The following is a 21621-nucleotide window of genomic DNA, read 5'->3' as shown; positions in this document are numbered from 1 at the left end:
CAAATTTTTAAAAAAGAATAAGCAGTATCGCCAGAACTGCCAAACGGTGAGGGTTGACAAACTAAACGTTCACGAAGTAAACAAGAACGAAGATTACCAAATGAACATTTAAACTGGTTGTATCATTTCATGTCTCTCTAAAAGTATCGCCTATTATTATACCTCCTCTTTGTCTAAATCACGAAATTTCGCTATAACAGACGAATGATCAGCGATGTGTTCGCATCCAATAATCCGGTAATCGTTTCAAAACCGAATGCATTAATCCTAATAAACAGATTCGATGTGCAATACCGATGCACATATAAGATACTCGTCTCTAAACAGGTGTGCTTACGGGCGTTCGATCTCTTCTGTGTCCCAGAGAAGCGCTCGAACGCGTTGCCGTAGGGAAGATAAACATAGTTTGTCAGCGAGTAAATTCAGCGTGTCATAAAGCGAATCACTGGTACTCGGGCCGGTACACTAGTCGACGAAATCGAGGATTTATTAATCGGTACCGCGCGGCGGGGACGCGTGAATTTCTCCTATACCGATCGACTGCTGATTGAGTCGGTGAAGGCCGTAACAATTTGCGCCGACGCGTTCAATCCTAATTGAGAATATTGCTGGAAATTGGCAGTAAATTCATGCGTATCGTAGAAGCCAGCAATTCCCGCTAGTTAATTAACCGGATAAAGCTCCGGCGCGCTCTTCCATTTACGCTGATCCTTGTTACTTGGTTGCTTCGCGTGCCCCCATTCCTGCTTTTGCCCTGTCCGCCTCATTGGCTTGCTCGTCGACCGTGGTCATCCGATCAACATGCGAAACGATTGCCACGGAACTGGAAGAACCTATCATAATCTACGTCCTCGTGTTCTGATTGCAAATGGATAAATTGGAAGACAAAGAAATGTGAAAAAGAAACAAGTACGTTCAGCACCGGATCAAAGAAATCTAAGGGGGGCAAGTGGATCTAAGGGGGTCTAAAGGAGATCTAAGGGGGCACAAGAGGGTACAAGGTACTAGGATGGTCTAAGGGAGTATAGAGGGTCTAAGCAGTTCTAAGGTGGTCTAAGAGGGTCCAAGCAAATCTAAGGGGAGGCTACAGTTCCTATTTCTACAGAAACCTATTTCTAAGCATTCCATTTACTATTCGTTAAAATTTTTATAGGGAGTTAGATTAACAAAGGAATACAAAAAAGCATATATGTAAAATTATTAAAAGCTGAACAATTTTTATATGCAAAATTTTCCAATACCGTAATAATTTTAAAGAAAATTGCATCTAACGTTTTCAATATATTGGTTTTTTATATGTAGGATATATCTATCTCCATTTTCCCTAGGGAAGCCTGATTTAAATGCGAGTGTACTTAAACCGCATATCGTACATCCCACGCGGAACCGTAATTAAAAAAGAAAATTCAATTAGCTGCCGAATGGAAAACGGTTGTAGTACGGTTTCGAAAGCTTAAACGAGGATCCATAGAGTAAGGTAGGTAAGTACCAAAAAATTCAATTGAGGTGAAAAACCGCTGATCGCTTTCAATAAACGAAAAAGCAAGATTCGAACCGGATATTCGTGTATTCAATTTTCCTAGGGTAATTCGAAAATTACCAATCAGAGCGGCGCTGCTTTTATTACCGAAGCACCGGTTACTCATTATCGAGATTTATGCGTTTAATATCGTTGCACACTTGTGTTAAGCAACGAGATTCAGGTGGTCGCCCCTTACGGGGTAACCCCTAGCCTAGTGAACTCGTTCAGAACACCCTGTTTCCTCGGGAGGCGGCGACGTCGAGGGGGTAGAACAAAGCACGGGCCAATCGCCGCAGCGCAAAATAAAAGGAAAAAAAAAACAATTGAAACGAAAGAAGAAAAAGGTATTAGGTTGTATTGTATTACATTAAACGATCTGGTTTCAAAGCGTAGAAACTCTGACACTTCTCAAAACAGCAAAGAAGGAACAAAAAGAGCAAAAAATAGGAAAGAAAATAGGGAAGAAAGAAAGAAGCACAGAATTAAAAAAAAAAAAAAAAAAAAAAAAACAATACGGGATCGAATAAAGGAACAGGTGCAAGGGAAAAGGAAAATGAATTCAATAAACGAAACACGTAAATACCAGCATAAAATTGTCCAGATAAAATTGAACAAAGAAAATAAAACGTGTAATGAAACAAAGAAGAAAAATGCATTGAACTCATAAAACACGATGGGGATAAGAAACTGTAAACTAAACAAGAAAGAAAAAAAAAGTAATAGAAAATAATTACAGGAACTGGAAGCAGTAAATCGAGAACAAAGAAGCAGAAGACAAGATCGTGATAATAAAGAACGGAGAGAAATGTACTTTAGGGAAAAGCAACGAAAGCCATCGGGAAAAATGTACAGCAGGAAGAAGCAAAAACGCGATAATCAAGAGACAAACGAGAGAGTAGAAAGGAAATTAAAGATGGAAACGGGGAAAAGAGTAACGAAGGGTGGATTGTTAAAGGAAAAGGGTAGACCGTTTGGTCCCATGTGTGCTCGTTCAGCCACGAAGAGTAATGTACACACGCGGGCGTTAATGAGATTTAAAAATAATGGTGATTACCTGCATTACTCATTAGGTATAAGCCAGCGAGCGCTATGAGTTTCTGCTTTTTCCTTTTGCGTCCAACGCGTCCGATACGCGTGCACGCGTCCTTCTGTCATACGTGTGTGTACGAACACACAAGCGAGGGGGAAAATTACTCGGGGCAAAACAATCGGGTCGGGAAGAAAACTCATTATACGTAGCTCCATTATAATCTACGCTCCTTGTCGTATCCTTCGACTATACTTATATTTTCGCGGCCAGCTCGCAATTCCGCTCGCTGTTTTATGCTGAATGCAACGCTCGTCGTTGCATTCGCGGCTGGCGAGCGAATTAACATCGTTGAGCGAGCGTGGAATTTTTCCCCGCCTCATGAAATGAATTTACTTGCGTTCGAGAGGAAACACTGACGACAAAGAAAAAAGGAAATCTGCCGTCTGCCTGATTATTAATGACCAAGATAAATCAGATTTTATCTTAATCTATTTCTCAAGAGAAATACACCATGTTTTATCAAAGAGTAAATAACAGGAAAAAAACATTTCTAATTAATACCATCTATCTTTAAATGGATATACTTCGAAATAGCTAGGCCTCCTTATCATTCTGCAATTTTAAGGTTTTCAAATTATGAAAATCCACAATTCCAAAAATTTAGAGCTCGGAAATTTCGCAATTCCGCACCTCATAATTCTACAACTCTACAACTTCAAAATTCTGAAATTTAAAAATTCTAAAATTCTAAAATCTTCTTGAAAATCTTATTACCACTTATTACCACCTCCCTTATTTTCGAGCGATTTTATCGTCTATCATTCTTAACGAACGGAACAAATTTAGTTGGTCGACTATCTTACGAAAGAACGATTAATTAGCTCGGTGAAAATGAATGAGTACACGCGTGTCTTCTGCGTGGCAATCAGTGTTTTTATGTCACGAGCAGCGGGCTGCGAGCTTTTCTCCGTTGCTGAAGGGGTCCCGGCAAGTGCTCTTCTCTCGTCGAGCTCTACTTGCTAACGAACACCGGCCATTAACTGCCTGCTACGCGTTCACAATGCGTGTTCACGCACAATCTAGCGTATGCCGTGTGTACGTGGAAATTCGCGCGATCACGCGCACCTCGTGTACATCAGGAAATTGAATGAGCTCGCCGAAAAACTTTTCGGCAGAACGCCGCAATTGAATTTCGCCCGAACGACGAAAGAATGTTTGAAAACGTGCTCCCTTTTATCCCACTCTTTTAGGATTTTCAATTTGAAGTTAGAACGACGGAAGAAGTTATGTCGGCACATCAGCAGTTTTTGATTTCATGACTCTTTTTATTTTTTCCATCAGTATTAAATTCATAAAAATATAACGAAGATATTCACGTGAAAATTGGTTGAATAGAAAAAGTAAATTTCTCGAGATGGCAATGGAATTTTTTTAAATGCAATTTTTTCGGATGTACATTGTTTTTAAGACAGTGCAATTATTTTCGGAACATCTGGCGTATTTATGTGTAATTTATTAAATGAAAAGAAAAAAAGATTTCGTTCAAAAATAAATTCTATTCACACTTCTATAATTTTTCGAAACCATTTAAATAAAGAGAATATCGAACACTGTAAATACGATTTCTCGTTCTCCATTATTTTTGCTAAAAATTTTACTGGATAAAAGCATCTGGAACGAGGCATTAACCAATCTCGTCGGCGATCAAAATTTCCGCGCAATTATGTTTATGCGCTCGAACAGGAAACGGAAGTTCACAATGAAAGTTGCACGAGAGTTTGGAGAGGAAAAAAAAGCAAAAAAAAAAGTTACCGCCTAATAATCCGCGAATTTATAATTAAAACGCTATCGAGCGTGGTGCATTCGAGCACCGATCCATTTGTTAGAAATGCTTCAAAACGAAAGGCACTTGCGTTCGCGTTTTCCTGAGTATTCTCCATCGAAAACCCCATTGAATTAAATCGCGGCAACAGAGAATCGGTTATTTTCCAGCGGGATTTTTCGCGTTATTAAAGCAGAAACACGTTTAGTTTCGCGCAAAATAACCGAACAGATGGCATCACATCTGTTGAACAAACAGTTCATCATAAACATTTAGTTTAAAATAGTCTGTTTGTTAAAAAATAGGTCAACGAATCTAAACGTGAGAATCCACAAGTGTATTTGTATTCTTAAAAATGACTATTTCCTTCAAGAAATATTTGTCTGACCGTTTACTTCTACTATTCCATCGTCCACCGTTCGCAACCCGTAACTCATAAGCCACGAAAGGGTGCTTTAACAGAAAATAAGAAACGTGAGCCGATCTTCAACAGCAACGTGAGCCCACGTAGTCTGCAGCTGCCGCTAACAATCTATAAGCAATTTAACTCTTCCGTTACAAACTGCCTTCATAAACGTGTACCGAGTCATCTTCAGTTTCTATCAAAGCCAATATATTTTTAATTAAAATTTATTCAAAGAACGACAGCACGTTGCTTGCCAAGTAACAGTGACAAATTACTAAGCAGGCTTTCCCAGGAAAATTGCGATATAGGGAAAGTAGGTTTTTGTCGGAGAAAATGGCGATATAGAATAAGTAGGCTTTCCTAGGAAAAAGGGCAATATAGGAGAAGCAGAAATTCTTAAGATCCGAAGTGAGGAGAAAGTCAGGTGTCTAAGGAAAGGAAAGCCTATGGCAAAGGGCAAGACCCGGAAAAGAGGATCGTCATTTTCCCTGGGAAAGCCCTCTCATACTCGATATTGTACAATTATCAAACAATATTAAAATTATTATACTGTATATCGCACAAACTATCCGTGTAAGTACCTATTATTCATCTTTTTCTCACGTATCATTAGTGGTACGTGTACTACTAGTTCAAATCCGCTGCCATATACCACAATAATGATGAACTACAAATATGACAAATGTGATGAACTACAAATTTAACTTCTCTTTTTTCCACCAAAAAATAAAAGAGTTACGAACAAAAGCAGGCTCATGAGTTTATTATTCTTTTTTTGAAAAGCAACTCGCGTTCACGTTGCCCGATATGAAGCGACAGTAATTTGTATCTACCTTAACTTCGTTGAATTCAGCCGGGGAAAATTTGTTCTCTCCAGTGAAATTGCAACGAATCTTAACGTCTAACTCTGGAAAATTTTATCCACCGGGAAAATTGTCGCGGTTCAACGAGAACGAAAGCCTATCCTAAAAGTTAAACGAGTTCCAAAAGTTCATAGACAGTTGAAATGTCCCTGTCAGAATGTATTTGAACAGTTCTATTGAAAACGCTCCGCTGAAACGTGCTCTGATTGCGAAAATGTACCGGTCGAGATACGTTTAAATCGTCCATTGAACGTGTTCCATCTGGCCGTTCCATTTAAAGCGGCGTATTTACAGAATCAGGGAATTCTGCATTAGAATGTAATTGAAAAACCGTGAGAGAAAAGGGCCGCCGCGATACGTTAAACAGATAAATCGATAAACCATGAAAATCGTTAAGCAACGAAATGAACGAAATTCATGAGTAAGTTGGATAAAAGAAGCTGCAACTATGTCGTATAAACTTTTATCGTTATTTCTATTTATTGAATTGTTGTATTATGTATATCAAATCAGGATCGGTTTAAAATGTCTGGGACCTGGGGTTATCAAATCTCCAAGAGTTCCTTTGTTTAATAAACTTGGTACAAAAATTTAAATTTGTTTTAAATAAAATTAAATAACATCTAATTATAAAGAAAATGGGTAACATTGAAAAACGATTCATCTTTGACGTAATAAATGAAAGGATTGTAACAGGACTCCTGCAAAGTGGGGGGGGGGGGGGGGGGCACGTGAAGAGCAGTGAAATTTTGAAATTCCTTTCTAAAGTATTAAATGTAATGTTTAAAATAACATATCAATATTGAAGAAAATTAACATTGAAATAATAATTATGAGATAAAAACAATAATTAACATCAAAATTTCCTACTTTTGTACGGTTGTGAAACGTTGACTCATTGATTAACATTAATAAGCAATCATTTCGGTATTTATACGTTCATTTAGTTAAATTCCTCGCCGAATTATTTCAGGACGTGCTCATAGGTATTCTGCATACGTGCGAAAATATTTGTGTATCCCATTGAATTCGAACGATGATAAGAAACAAAGAATTTCTTCAAAATTACACGAGACGGTGAAAGTCATATTTGAACACTTTCGACCCGATGCGTTAAAGGGCCATCGTAAATAATCAGGATAACACGTAAGCGTCCACTTTGGGTGCTCATCAAAATTCGTCGACGGATATTACTTGTGCAAATCTTTGGTGAATGCCAACGATAAATATTTGTAGGCATGCAAATTTACGAGTTTGCTGGTAGCACGGGAATTAAACGAGTTTCCGAATACGGTCTGTTGATGTTTGAACAGTTTTATTGAAAATATTCTCGGAAAAATGGTCGTAATTAATTACACCGAGCGAACGAATTTCTATTTTTTCGATGGGTTTCATAAAGAAAATTATTTCTCGAACAAATAAACGAATTTCAAACCCAGTGAGAGTAGAAAATGATTCTCATTCAATCGTATTTTCAATTCGAATGTTTTTGATCGGAAACTATGCTGAAAATTTTTAGAATTATTTTCGATAAGTGAGCTAAGGGGTTATCCAATTTGAGTATTACATCTTCAAATTAAAATAAAATATAAAGATCAAATACTTTGCGTTTTATTTCAATTTGAAGATGTAACACTCAATTTGGATAACCCTTTAGTTATTTGAAACAATATAAAATTTTACAACTTTCTCAATCATAATAATAATATGATTATAATGATGTAAATTTCCAATTAGCCTAAAATTTCTTAAATTGGCTAAGGAGTACAAAACTCATCATTTTATACCATTATTCTTTGAAACTAAAATTCCAGCGTTTGGTAACATATTTCAATGGTTAGTACTCCCTGTCAGATACGCGATATCAGTGTTCCACGCTGGTTGGAACAATGATTCTTGGTAATGGCCAGCTGTAATTGGCCGCAAGAACGTCTTTGTTGTTTGTCTGGGAACAACGGAGCCGCATTCTTGTTTTCCGCCACCGGATGACCCACTTAGCTTTATCAATCCAACCAATTCCAGGGCAAAATGCGAGTCCGCGCGGATTTTCGACGATTGTTAGCACAGTTTCAATGTAATTAATAAAAAAAGAAATTAAGAGTGCAAAGGGTTGCACTTAATAAGACACCCTGCATATGCATCCCAAAGAAAACGACAGAAAGTTTATCTAAAGCTGACCAAGGTGTTAATATCGCCATAATTTACGTCCATTTGACGCGTACCTTATTATCGATCCTTATTTCTTGACCGAATTTACGGTACTTCGATTTCAACGCTCCTGTCGTACTTTCATACTTTTTATTTCCAGCTATCCTCCTTCTTCTTGCCGAGGGTAAATCGAGAAGAATTGGAACAGCGTTGACGAAACGTCCGCGATCGAACGTGGAAATCTTCCATCAGAGACCCTCTTCGGCTATGATAAATGGTCACTGAGAACACATTGGGCATTCTTTTCATATCGTGCTTGCACGCGTGCATCCTCGCGCAATGACCAGCTCCGAGAGATCAAGGGAATCGTATTCTCCAGGGAATAAGTGGAAAGGAATTTTCTCATCTTTTTGTTCAGCTACAGGACCTTTCCTCAAATTAGATTTTGGTCGGGGAGAGATGCATGGAAGTTGATAAATGGTGGACGGTGTGGGAGATTATTGGATGTATAACGTGATTTCTTGAATGAACGTATTTTTGAAGTTAAATTTTGAAAAGTGTCAAAGTGTTGAAAATTCAAATAATTTCAACAAAATATTTGTCTTCCTTAAAAGATAAAAATTGGATGGATGATGTGATTTCTTGAATGAATATGTTTTCAAATTTTGAGAAGTGTTGAAATGTTAAATATTCAAAGAATTTCAACTACATATTTTTCTTTCTTAAAAGATAAAAATTGGATGGATGATGTAATTTCTTGAATGAACATATTTTCAAATTTAAGTTTTGGAAAGTTTACATTTTTAAAAATTCAAATAATTTCAACTAAATATTTGTCTTCCTTAAAAGATAAAAATTGGATGGATAATGTGATTTCTTGAATGAACATATTTTCAAATTTTGAGAAGTGTTGAAATGTTAAAAATTCAAAGAATTTCAACTACATATTTTTCTTTCTCAAAAGCTAAAAATTGTGATTCACTTCCATGGAATGTTACGGTGTTCATCGAGAATTGAACAAATGACATCGTTCCAAGAGTGAAGTAGGTACAGCAGTGAATTCTCTTAAATCGTGACACACGAGGTTCCCGAGTAAAGGTAAAAGCCTGGCGCCGGAAGACGAAATAGCGTAGATACATTGTGTGGTGGTTTGTGCGGCGTCACACACGAGTCGCCATATAACAAGGCTGGTAGGTTGAAATGGAAGAAGGAAGCGGAAGAGAGTGGAAGAGGTGTGCTGCGCCGGTGGAAATAGGGTTTGGGACGCGCGAGAGTTGGCCTGGACCGTTTTATGCATACCGAATGCATATCGAGCCCATTCTGATGCATCGCATACATGGACAACTGATTTATAGCCGAAATAAACCGCCTTCCTTTTCGATAAATAGAAAAGCTCCCTGTGGCGGGCTCGAAAACGCGACCGCGCCTAGGAATTTCTCGTTTTCGATAAAACCGCCTGATAAAGAAGCTCAACGACATTAGAAAGATATTAGCTTGCGTATAGTTAGTTCTATTCCCTTAATATATTATTTTTGCATTTTTCAAACAGAGCAATCTAAATCCCTTCGCTTTTCAATCATTTTCTAACTTTCTGAAAAGAGATTACTATAATTAGAATTTTTATTTGGCTTGGGTCAAGGCTTCTAGCTTTACTAAAAGTACAAATTAATTTTAATATCATTCATAATTTGTGTTGCATTTAGGTACATTACACATTGCATTTAAGCCCAAATAGGGTAACGTATACAGGTATAATGATTGACCCTTTTCCTAAAAAAGAAGAAAACATAATATAATGCGATTCTTACATAATAAATTATAATTCTATTCAGGATAAAAAGTATTTGGATTACGAAAGATAATTATATTCTATTATTTAACCCTTGAACGACGGAACCTAGATCAATCGTGACCTAAACAAGAATATAACCTAAAGTTAAATGTATAATTTTTAAACAAAAGAATTTCATGTATTAGAAGAATAATTTTTAAAGGGACAGTGTAAAATTTAGGAAATTAGAATAATGCAAAGTATAGAAATAAATTAGAATTTATGACTCTCTCCACGGTCCATCGTCTTGGGGGTTGTTCCAAGGTCCGCTGTCCGAGGGTTAAGAAATACATTATCATCATATTATATTTCTCATTTTTTATAGAAAAAAGTCAATCGTTGTATAGGAGTCAACAATTGTATACGTTCTATTAAAAAACATCAAACCAACACTTGAATAAAGAAGATTAATCATTCCCACAATGTTTCACTAGAAAAATTGTATGTTTAGTTTTCAACATTGATTCATCTCATCTAAATTATTCAAACAAACAGTACAGAAGCAGATATTCCCAAAAGACGCCGAATATCCTGCATATAACTAACAACGAACTAGGAACTGGTAATATTTATGGCGTGCCATGGAACAGCGGAAACTTCCCCCCGTCTCTTTATCGTTCACCGGTCGCGGCTGTTTCGTAAAATCAGCCATAAATCCTGGTGGCGTTGGTGAACGTTGCGGAACAGTTGAAAACTGCTTAGCAGAGGACTTATCCACGTCCAGGCCGAGTCGCGTTCGAACGAAAGACTTGCTGGATTAATGGCGTCCCATTGTTGCGACGAAAGGCCACGTGAAAGCAGCAATATGGGAACCCCTTACCATTCTTATTGCCAAAAATTCGTTCGCGTATTCCTTCCTTTTCCTTCCGTTTCGTTACATACTGACTTTTCTTACAAGTTGTTTGTAACGAGTCATTTTCCATAAAAAAAGTATTAGGCTATTTATGATAATTATTAAGTTACTAAATTATAAAATTATAAAATTATAAAATTCATTTCTTGGCTATCTATGGATCTTACAAAGATTAGAAAAATAGAATAGAAAATAGGTAGGTAATTGACTTTGAAGAAATGACTAAATTATTAAAATTTTAATGAAAGTGTGTAGAGAGAGGCAGAACTAAAATCTAGATAATTAAACAAAATTCAAACTCAATCCCCATTGAGTTGCAGAGCAATAATTGAGTTGTTTAAATTGACTCCAAAAAAAAAAGTAAAGAAAAAGTTGAGTACTCGATTAAGTATTATGGCATTAAAATTTTAACAGATTCAAAAAATGGAATCAATCACTTTGACTTATGAACCCATTTATAATTGAATATATTATTTTGAAACAATAATACCCGTCAATAATAAATATTTCCTTTATCCCCATCAAATTCTAAAATTCAAATAACAAACACCGTTATTTTTAAACGGACTTTCAGTAAGAATAAACGGACTTTCCACTTGAATTTCAGCCGGAAGATCGTGAACCTAGGTCGTGGTAGTAACGAAGGTGGGGTTACGGTGATGGTAGTAGCAAGAGTGGAACGGGCTGGTCGATTGTAACGTATATTAAAATTCCAATATCCAGACTTCTGATAACTTCTGCCGTATATCATGCAAAGCAACGCTGGGAGCTAGCCCTCTCTCGGAGGCTACCCATACTGCAAACTGTCGGAGACTTGCTACTAGAAAATCTCGAATCAACGAGCAGCCGTGAAATCCAGCATAAAATAAACCATTTCTTGTCCATCAAACTAATCTTGTCTACACTTTTTTTTTTTTAATAAATTGACCATCTATATATGATTACAAATATGTTCCTAAGAAGATTGATCGAGCTATCTAAGATTACCAGGCAACAGGAGGAAAATTTCGCGATCTGATTAAACGAAACGACCATCTGTGAAAGCGGAAATAGCTTTTAGGGATGTCACGTACTTTATCCAGTCTGGAGCGGTACGCCGACCGTCCGCGACTCTTTCTCTTCAGTCGTGATAAGTTTTCGATGGAATTAAGGATCGTGTTCACAATGGCGATGGCCGCGACTAGCGGCACCATCGTGATCCTTACAATAGATCTAAGATAGCCAGAATCCTCTCTATTCCTTGAGAGCCATAGCAGTGTCCCGTCGATAGATTTATTGTGGTTTTCTTGCCGGGCAGTTCCTCTTTTCCTTTCGTCTCTAGCTATCTGCAATCTATATCGCGGTCCGATGTCCCCTCCTCTCCAACCTCACCGTTCTTTTGCTCCCGCCGAACGCCTGAACCTTGATACTATCGCTATTGCAACCTCTGCTGCATCCCTCTTTTGCCCTCGAACCAACGCGCGGACCAACTTTCGAAAGCTTCGTCCCGGCAAAGAGATCTGCGGAATTGACAACTCACGGAAACCTCGGATTCCTTCTACTTTTCTTCTTTCTTCGTCCCTTTCTTCCAGTTTCTCTTTCTCCCTACGCGTTTTTTCTTTCTCCTCCTACCTATTCTCCTACACCCTTTCACCCGATGCTTTTCTTCTTGGCTGCGTTCGCCGAATTTTTCGTCCTCTGATCCCTCTTGCCGATCTTCGATCCCCCCCCAACTTCTCGCCCTGATTTTTGCCACTACCACCCATCCTTATTTTTTGCCATCGTTCCAGATTTATCTCGAGGTTTTATAGCTTATGCGGCTGATTCGTCGAGGAGATCGCGCGACAGTACCGCGGACGAAAGAACGCGTTAACGGTGAAAACCGTTTCGGCCTGCGATCCAGATAAGCGAACGGATTCGTTTGTTAGTCCCGTCTCCTCCTCATCCGTTCCGGTTGCCGCGAGATAAAAACGTCTGACGCGATTCCGCCGTCGCTGTGACGGCCGCAAGAACCTGGGAAACGGTCTAAAAGAGACCTCGTGATACGATACACCGATTCGTCGGTTGATCGATGACGCGGAACCGAGGTAAAATATTGTGCTTTCATTGATTGCCCGATCGAATAAAGGTGCGCGGACCGGGGTTCCGATAAGGGCCGATGGGCGACGCTGATCGAGAGTTGGAAAACGAGAGATGATGAAAAATGAATTCGCCTCGTCGTACCCTTCCACCGAGTATATTTGAGTAGATTCAAGAAAAGTTTGTATCTGTGTGGGGATTTCTTAGAGTAATTAGAGGGGTAATTCTTGCAGTAGTCATTAGAGGGACATCCATCTACGTCTGTGAATACAATGAATCAAAGAGTATCGGTACACTTAGATGGTGATAATCGAATTAGGAAATTGAAGAACGGTACTAGCGACAAATTAGTCATTTTTAATTGCCAAGTTGTATAGCGCGTTGTGTAATAAAATACCGCCAAGTAGTATAAGAGTGCTATGGTCAGACACTGTCAAGTAGTATAGAGTTGTATGGTCAGAAGTTGTAACTAAAGTGTTCTAATTTCTATCTATAGCTCATTTTTAATCATTACGAATTAACTCTTGAATAGCGGAGCCTCGATCGATCAAAATGCAAACTTACAAAACATATACAAGGATATTAACCCTTTGACTGCTATCGACGCATATAACTATGCATCAGATGAAAGCTGTCGGTGCTGACTATAGTTTGTTTCTTGTATATCTTAATCATAATCAAATAAAAGATAACAATTCATATTACTAATTACACACCATATGTTATAAGATTATAATGATATGATAAAACAATGACAAAAAAAATGAATAAATAAATTGAGAAATGAAGGAACATAAAAAGAAATGATAAGTGTTATTGACTTATACTAGCAGTCAAAGGGTTAATCTAAAGTTCAAAAGTTCAAAACTAAAGGCCTCCATATATTGGAAGAATAATTTTTAAAGGATCAGTGTAAAATTTAGAAAATGAAAATAACATGAAATTCAAGACTAAATTAGAATTATAGCTCTCCACGGTCTGCTGTTCGAAGATTAAAAAACTATTTGTACAAAAATTTCCTATCTAACAATAAGCACACACAAAATAATCAATCATCTCATCAAATTTCAAAATTGTAAATCTTATTTCGCATATTATCAGTGACAAAATATCACACATCAATAAATTGGTCAATCATGTCAATAAATCCAGAGACAACCATACATATTCCCTTGTCAATGAAATCACGACTCGGCAATCTAAAAAGAGTTCGTCCTCGTTATTTCGCGGATCTAGCGGCGGTTAAAGAGCGACAGACAGCAGTAAGCTCCGTTTGACAGCGGCGATATAACATTCGTAGCCGGAATCACGTAATTATGAAAGTGTACGTCCGGTCGGTTGCAATTGGTTTCCAGTCAAATTGTCCACGAATCCGCATAAATGCGGTACACTCGTCCCGTGTGTCGATGTGGCTCAGTGAAACTTAGCGTGTGACAGCCACGGAACACGGCTGATGCCGGTGCAATATGTTCATTATGCGCGGTCATTGTCCATTCATACGTGCAGCAATATGTAATTGCTTTTGTTGCGGTCCGTGGATAGAGTAATGCAGCACTGCGCGGCTCCTATTTATCTCTAGAATAACGTTTCGCCGTTGGCATAGGTGTCGCTTTAATTTCATGCGATCCTATTCGCGTTGGATGGACGCTTCGGAATTATCGTCCGCTTTTGATTTGTAATTGATTGACAATTGCTGGCAGAAATATACTTAATTTTATCGACTACTATGAACTTGAAATTTATTATACATATTTCCTTCATACGACATTGGTGTAGAAATAACTTTAATTTGGCGTGGTTCCGTTAAGTGTTGTGTTATCTGAGTTTGATATATAATTGATTAATCTTTTAACTGGAGATGACGAATTAACTCGTCATTGGAAAATGCTTCGCCACTGCGTATGCCAAAACTATGCCGTCATAGAGTTTTGAAGGCAACCCACGTAAATCTAAACTTGATACATTTTTAACCTTTTAATTGGGAAACTAATTTTCCGAAAGCGCCTTCTGTCCGCATCATAATTAATTAACTCGCCATCTCCAGTTAAAAGGTTAAAAATTATAGGAGAGAAGTTCATATGGTTAGTATTTTTTAATACCATGAGTACAGTATCGAGCAAAATAGAGTTTCCAAAGGAAAATGAGGATGTTGGATAAACAGGAATGATAAAACTCCTAATTTTGATATTATTTGTCTGCCATACTATTCTGACCATCTGTCCAATTATTCTAGCAATTAATGTTTTAGAACAATATTAAACCACTGAATTACTGTTATGTCCTAGATTATGATTCTTCATATTCATCGCGTATTTGCCGGTTAACGAAGCATAATAGTTATGCAGAACTGCATGGCGTTACTAATGAACCTAGTGCAAAGTGACAAGTAAAATCATATTCATGACACATTTAGTAAATTATGGAAATTTCTGGGGTCGCGTAAGGTTGCAATTGCGAGCAATAACACTTCCCTTAATGGCGGTGGACAATAAAGCAAACGTTTTGTGGTTGGACATTCAACTGACTTGAACTGGCAAGCTTTCATAGAATTTCATAAATGTACATTATGAATCAAAATTCAAATATCTATATCGATAAAAGCAAGAAATGAAATTATGAAAAAAATCTGACGTTTGAAATTTTATAGAGACCGTTCAAAAATAGAAGAAACACACTGTACACAGATTCATTTTCTTCTAGGACGTGTGTTTTAATAGCGAACAAAGTAAATTGCTTGGAAGAAAATGCAAAAGTATCGCGAGGACCTGACCATTTAATTATAATAAATTCTCTTTAAGCATTTTAATTATAATTAATTCTTTTCACGACGCGAGCTTTCAGGAATTCCTGCCTTTTTTATTTTAACCTTCCTCAGTCAAATTACCAAGTTTCTCTGGACAAGAGCAGTTCATTTTTTTCGTAGAATAAAATTAACAAAGAAAAAAGGAATTTACAACTCCTTAATGTAAACCTCGTTACATATTCCTTGATGATAATAGAACATTCTTTTGAATATTCATATCGCACATATTAAATTATTTATCAGTCATTATAGATACAGTGATAACATAATTTATCAAATGATTAAAATAAACAATTCTATTATCACTAATTCAATACAAAAATTATTTACACATTTTGGCACAGTTGCAAAAAATGAACTTTCGAAAAATATATTCCTGTACGAATGCTTCGAGCTGATAAAACCGATTCTATCGAATACGATAATAAATTGACGATAAAACTAGCCACAAATTTCACACTTTTCCAGTGTATCAGAGTTTGAACAGTTTCGATGAAATATAATATCAGAAACGAATATTTTTCCTGGTGCACGGTACACGTTAATTTCAGAATGTTATTTTTTTTTTTTTCGTTCTTTTCATTCTTTTTCTTTCTCACACTATTCGTGGTAAGTTTTGCAGATGTAGCAGCACACGTCAGAAGCAGGCAGCCAATATTGGCTCGTCTCTGCTCGCCGTCAAATTCTCCACCGTCTTATCACTACTTCTTCGATGGAAAGTTTTACGAAGACGAGGTGAAAATGATTGGAAAAAAAAAATGTATCGATAAAAGGTTTTCCGCGCCTGCTTGGAAAATTCTAATTTTCTATGACTACCATTAGAAAGTTAGTACAGTGAAACATACAGTGTCGTCTAAAAATATCTACTTCACATTGCAATAGTATTAATTTTTAAATTAATGACACTGTAGTTTCATTTTACTAAAAATTAATGAAAAAGGACTGTTATCCTTTTCTTTGGAACTGCTTCGTGACTGTCGCGCGGGTGATATTTTAGCCCGAGACTGTCACCAACTGGACAAGTAAAGGGTTAATTCCGGGAAGAATCGCGAAAACAATCGCAATATATAACCGAGAGTTCCAATCAACTGGTGCAAATCAACGTCGTGCGTAAACAACGTCGCGGTCGAATCGTGAAAAGAAACGAAGAACCGCAGCCGTTGGATTAAACAAAGTTTCGAACAATGTCGGTCGAAAGGTGGTCTACGATACGTGGAAGCTGTTGGAACGTCTAATTGGAAGCGAGGTGCGAACGGAGTCTAAATTTTGCAGATGCGGCTGTATACGTCAGCGTCAGGGAACCGATATTGGTTCGTCTTCCGCTACCTCCGTTTCCCTCTGTTCGCCATATTCTCACCAACCACCACATTCTCTCGCGGGTACCTCCTCAACACTAGAGAAATTCAGGAAGCTGGAAGGTAAGCCAGGATGGCGTCTCTTGAGCGTCGGATACTCGGTTCAAAGTTTTCGAGCAATTTAGTCGCCTGAAATGTTCGAGCTTCGGCTGTTATTTGGGGTCAAAAACGTTCGAAAATTCGGGGATCTGGTTAATGGGTTTAATGAACACGGAACGATCGAACACCTACGGAGTCTTGTCGAATAGTTTGAAAAGTTTTAGATGGGATGAAGAAATTATTCATTGCGATAGCGTGAGAAAAATGTGAATCAGAAATGAAAAATTATTATTATATTTACAAATTCTGTTAATAATAATTGTGTTATTACCATAGGTACTACTCTAATTGTAAGTGGTAATTTCATAATTCTTCGTTACAATACAGGGTGTCTTAGCTAAAAGAGGCCACCTAAACGTTTCCTTCATTTTTCATGACATGAGAATCGAAGGAGATACTTAAGTGGACTCCTTTAGGTGAGACACCCTCTGTATATTTGGCAAAATGATTTTAATATTTTCATTAAATCTGATGTACTCTCGTGTACAAAAGAGAAGATAAAAATGATCTTAAGAAGATGAACCTTTGTATTACTAATACCATTTTGCAATATTTAAATAAAAGACTAACTTCTAATAATTCAATTTTCACAAAAGTATTTAAAAAGAGTAGAATACTCTACTAAAATTTTCGCTACCTATTTTCCTATCACCCTCTATATGAAAATAAAAAAGAAATTATTGACTTTCCAAAAGAAGTCTGATTTATTCGTGAGTGTACCTATTCGACTTCTAATATCAATTTATATATTATTATCATCATCATCATCAGAATTAGAGCAAGTGAAAGTGGGATTGTTGTTAAATAGTTTTCCCCCCGATAGTTCTTCCTTATCGCAGCCAAAGCGGTGAAGTACGAGTCGGTAACGTCAGGAAAGTGACTGCTTTTAAACCGTCTCCGCCAGCGACTGATTGATGGAGTTTCCTAGCAGTGAATTGCATCCTGGGCACGCTCCAGGATTCTACGAGACGTGGCTCAGCTCGTCTCGAGTACCGCCGACTGCGGTAACGCCATTACGCAAACATCCACGTTTCTCAACAAGAACGCAACCGACATAGTACTCGCTTGCAATGACCATCTTCAGGCAAATTGCTAGGGAATAAAGCTTTGGGATCGATCCTGTCATCCTTTGCTACGATACTCCGTTCGTTAGTGTCCGTTAACGATCTCTCTTTAATGAGAGATTACACCTGCACCAAGTAACAAATGGCTCTTGTTCCTGGATACAATAGAACAGCAAAGCTGTTAAATGTATCATTATTAAATATACAAAAATTTGCATAATTTTATAAATTTAGAGAATACCAATTCCTTAAATTATTTGTATTTGTAATATCTATTCTCTAAATCACCTACGTCGAAACGAGCAAAGTAAAGGGGTTCAGCGAACGAAATTCCGAATAATCAAAGATTTAATCGGCCTAATGGTTCAACTTAAGCGAAGAAAATTTTCAAGGGACACCTCGGGGAAAAAGGGAAGCGTGCCAGTACTCGCACTTATCTTGGCGCAAAAGAACCGAGCAGGCCGGGCATAAAACCGCGAACAGTTAATTAAGAGAAGAGGAAAATTGCCGGAAGGGACGGACAAATCTCGTACAGCATATTATTCTCTATCATCACGAGCAAGGCGAGGACGCGGTAGATAGGTGGTAATCCGTGATTAATGATTCCATAGTCGCTTCCATCGCGCCACTTACTTCATTACGATCGTTTCTTGCCTCCATCGGGAGTGCCCACCCATTAATATACCTTCCACCTATATCAATGATGGATTAACCTACTTGCACGTTATTACCGGTTAGATCGCGTCTTCCTCGTTTATTTGCGGACTAACCGGCCGAGTGCTCGACTGCACCCTCGCCCCGCTCTCGTCTCTCTTCTGTACCCTTTCCTTTACCCGCTTGCACTTTGACGTTCGACGAGCTTTTATTAATGAACCTAACGTTGTCCTAACGGTCCGACCTCGGCTGCGGTGTGTCTTCGACGATCGCTTACCAATCTTTACCCACTGACGACTTATTTTCGCGTCACCTGTTCCTTGCTTCCTTATGCATTGAAAAATTGATCGCTCTCGAGATGGGTATCGCATAAATTTCGGGGAAAATTAAGATCGCAGATTTCGGAGTTTTATTCAGAATGAAATTTTAAATGATGATTGAAAATCGAGGGGGGGTATAAAATAAATGTTCCAGAAGCCATGACAAAAGTAGAAGATGGGCAAAAAGCGCAAAACTATTGGAAAAATTCTTGATTATTTTAAATTTTCCTCTTTACTTTTTATTCTTCACTGAAATTTTGAAGTATACCTGAGAGATTTATTATAGAAATGGACAGCGTTTTTCAACGTACCGAAATTATTGAATTTTATTCTAAAAATCATTGCTCGGTGATATTGACTTGAAAAGCTTATCATAGTCATTTTAATGCACGAAATCGTTTTAAACTCTCACCCACTAAATCGATGATTCTGTTTAGTACAACATTTTCAACAGCATAGTGGAGTATATTAAAAACTATGCACATATGATATGCTTTAAAATTTCTGCACAGCAAAAAAAGGAAACAATAAAATTGAACCCTTTGAACTCGATTTGTTTTCAATGTTGTTGCAATATTGTATTTACTTTAAGTCAAATTAAGTAAATTAATATACAACAGTGGAAATTAATATTTTTTTATAAAAAAAGAATTATGTCATCTCCTGTTCTACACCTGTTCTATAACAAATTTGTATTGTAATCTACAACATCACATACGAGTTCAAAGGGTTAAAGAAATAATGAATTTTTCCAATCGTTTCACTTTTATTTCTATAACTTAAATACAGCACTAAATATGTGCGAGAATCCAAAATTTTTGTGTACCCGATACTCGGGTAAAATATATTAATTAATCTTTAATTTTCCACAAAATAAATGAGTTACTCTATTTCACACATAAAATGAACCAAAAAGACTAATCAAACCATGCAGATCACCCTCGTAAATCATTCCTCGTTCACCTGAATCGTGTCGATAACAGGAAAAAAGGAACTCTTGACTCGTCGAACACGGTCACTTAACGATCTCCATTTCCACATCGGACAAGAGAAAGCTGTCGTAGGTATCTCACCCTCCACCCCTTTCATTCTGTTCGAAAAGGGAAAAAAGCAATCGTAGATGGTGTGATACCCGCGAGACACAGATCCGAGGTGATCGTTTAACCAGTGTCTGTCCCGAAGTGGAAAAAGGGTAGCGCATCGTCGAAATAAAATGGTCGACAACCACCGACACCTAACCCAGCTCGACAGCTCGTTCGTATCGGTCTCTATGAGTAACACATAGAGAAAAACCAACAGAGGGAAATAGTCAGCATAGAACATACCGGTGCAATGTAAATGTATGTAGATTGCTCGCTTTTTTGTACCACTGTGGCAACGTTTCTCCTTTTTTTCTGTCTCTTTCTCTTCTATCGCAAACTTCTATTACCTCTCTTTTTCCTTCAAATTTCACTATCTTTCATTGATTTCCTCTATCTATCATGCTTTCTAAATTAAAATTTTTTCGTCTAGTGTGGATATATCAATTGTGGATGAAGTATCAAAGGTCAAAAGTAAAATTTTAGAGTGACAAATTAAAAAGCATTGCGATAGTAATTATTCCTAACTTTAATTACTTCAACTAAATTATAGATCAAAATCGAAAAATCATTCATTGCTTCTTCATTAACGACCCATAGGGTTAAAAAGTCTATTAATAGGATTCCAGTAAATAAAGGGTTAATTTTCACGTAGGGCATGGAATATCCTAAACAACATTACTTTCCTAAGCAAAAATATAAAAATGAGAAGAAATTAAGATTCCAAAGAATTTATATTTCTACTCAAACTCCCAACTTGCTTCCCCTGAATCTTTTTCTTCGATACTTTCTGCATCGCCGCTTCAGTGCTTAATAATTATTTCTCCGTTAATTATATCCCCCATCTGCCGCTGACTTGAGCCTGATTTATGCCACTTTGTTAGCTGACAAACTCTAACGACTTCGACCCGGCCATGATACTCGCGTTGGCCGCGTTTTCATCGCGGAATCGCGCTATCAAACGGTGATGCGTTCGTCAACGGGGATGACAACGACGACATCGATGACACACCGTCGCTTCGCTTTCCTTTTCACCGAACAATGCGTCGTCAGTTTGGCCATTGTTCCTTTCTGGGCCGATGAAATGCACACGCGTGCAACGACTGACGTTCATGAAAGGGAACGTTTAGATTTTCGTGCAATCGGATGGTCGGTGTTTGATTAAAGCATGGATTGATAAGCTTTCGAATGATGCACGCCGATTCGTGGAAGATATTTCAATGACGGTAAGATTGACTGGTCAGTGGCTTAATTTTCAATTTTCATGCAAATTATTGCGGGAAAATATAAGAGGAAATTCTAAAGATACGTGGTAGAATTAACCTTCGCAAGGCGGATGGAGGGTTATTTTAACATAATTATGATAATTTATTTGTAAAGCTTATGTTAAAAATAAAATTGCTTTCTATATTATAAAAACATTTGGAATTTAAACTTTGATAATTAAAAATTAAAATTAGAAACTTTGATTTTTGGAAATATTTCTTTAAAATATTTTGAACATTCTCGATAAGAATTTCTATCATTTTTCTCTTTTTACTTGATTCCCAAAATACGCTACCAAAATTTGAAAAAGGGAGGTCGAGAAGACCAGCAGCGAAGGGCGCACTGATATCGAAATAAGGTCGCGAATGTTTGCGATTTACACGGATACGAGATGATGCATCGCGGGTCGAGTTAGGTAAACGTTGCATTTGCATCTAAAAGAGTCTGT

General features: G+C 37.4%; 1 protein-coding gene across 3 annotated transcripts in view; it reads right to left on the bottom strand.

Annotated features, from left to right (window-relative positions):
* mib1 (E3 ubiquitin-protein ligase mind bomb 1) overlaps positions 1-21621 on the bottom strand; it is a 506141-nt gene that overhangs the window by 369067 nt on the left and 115453 nt on the right. The window lies entirely within an intron of this gene.

Source organism: Osmia lignaria, chromosome 14, assembly GCF_051020975.1.
Source record: "Osmia lignaria lignaria isolate PbOS001 chromosome 14, iyOsmLign1, whole genome shotgun sequence".
Classification (NCBI taxonomy): domain Eukaryota; kingdom Metazoa; phylum Arthropoda; class Insecta; order Hymenoptera; family Megachilidae; genus Osmia; species Osmia lignaria.
This window is presented reverse-complemented; position numbering and strand designations above follow the sequence as displayed.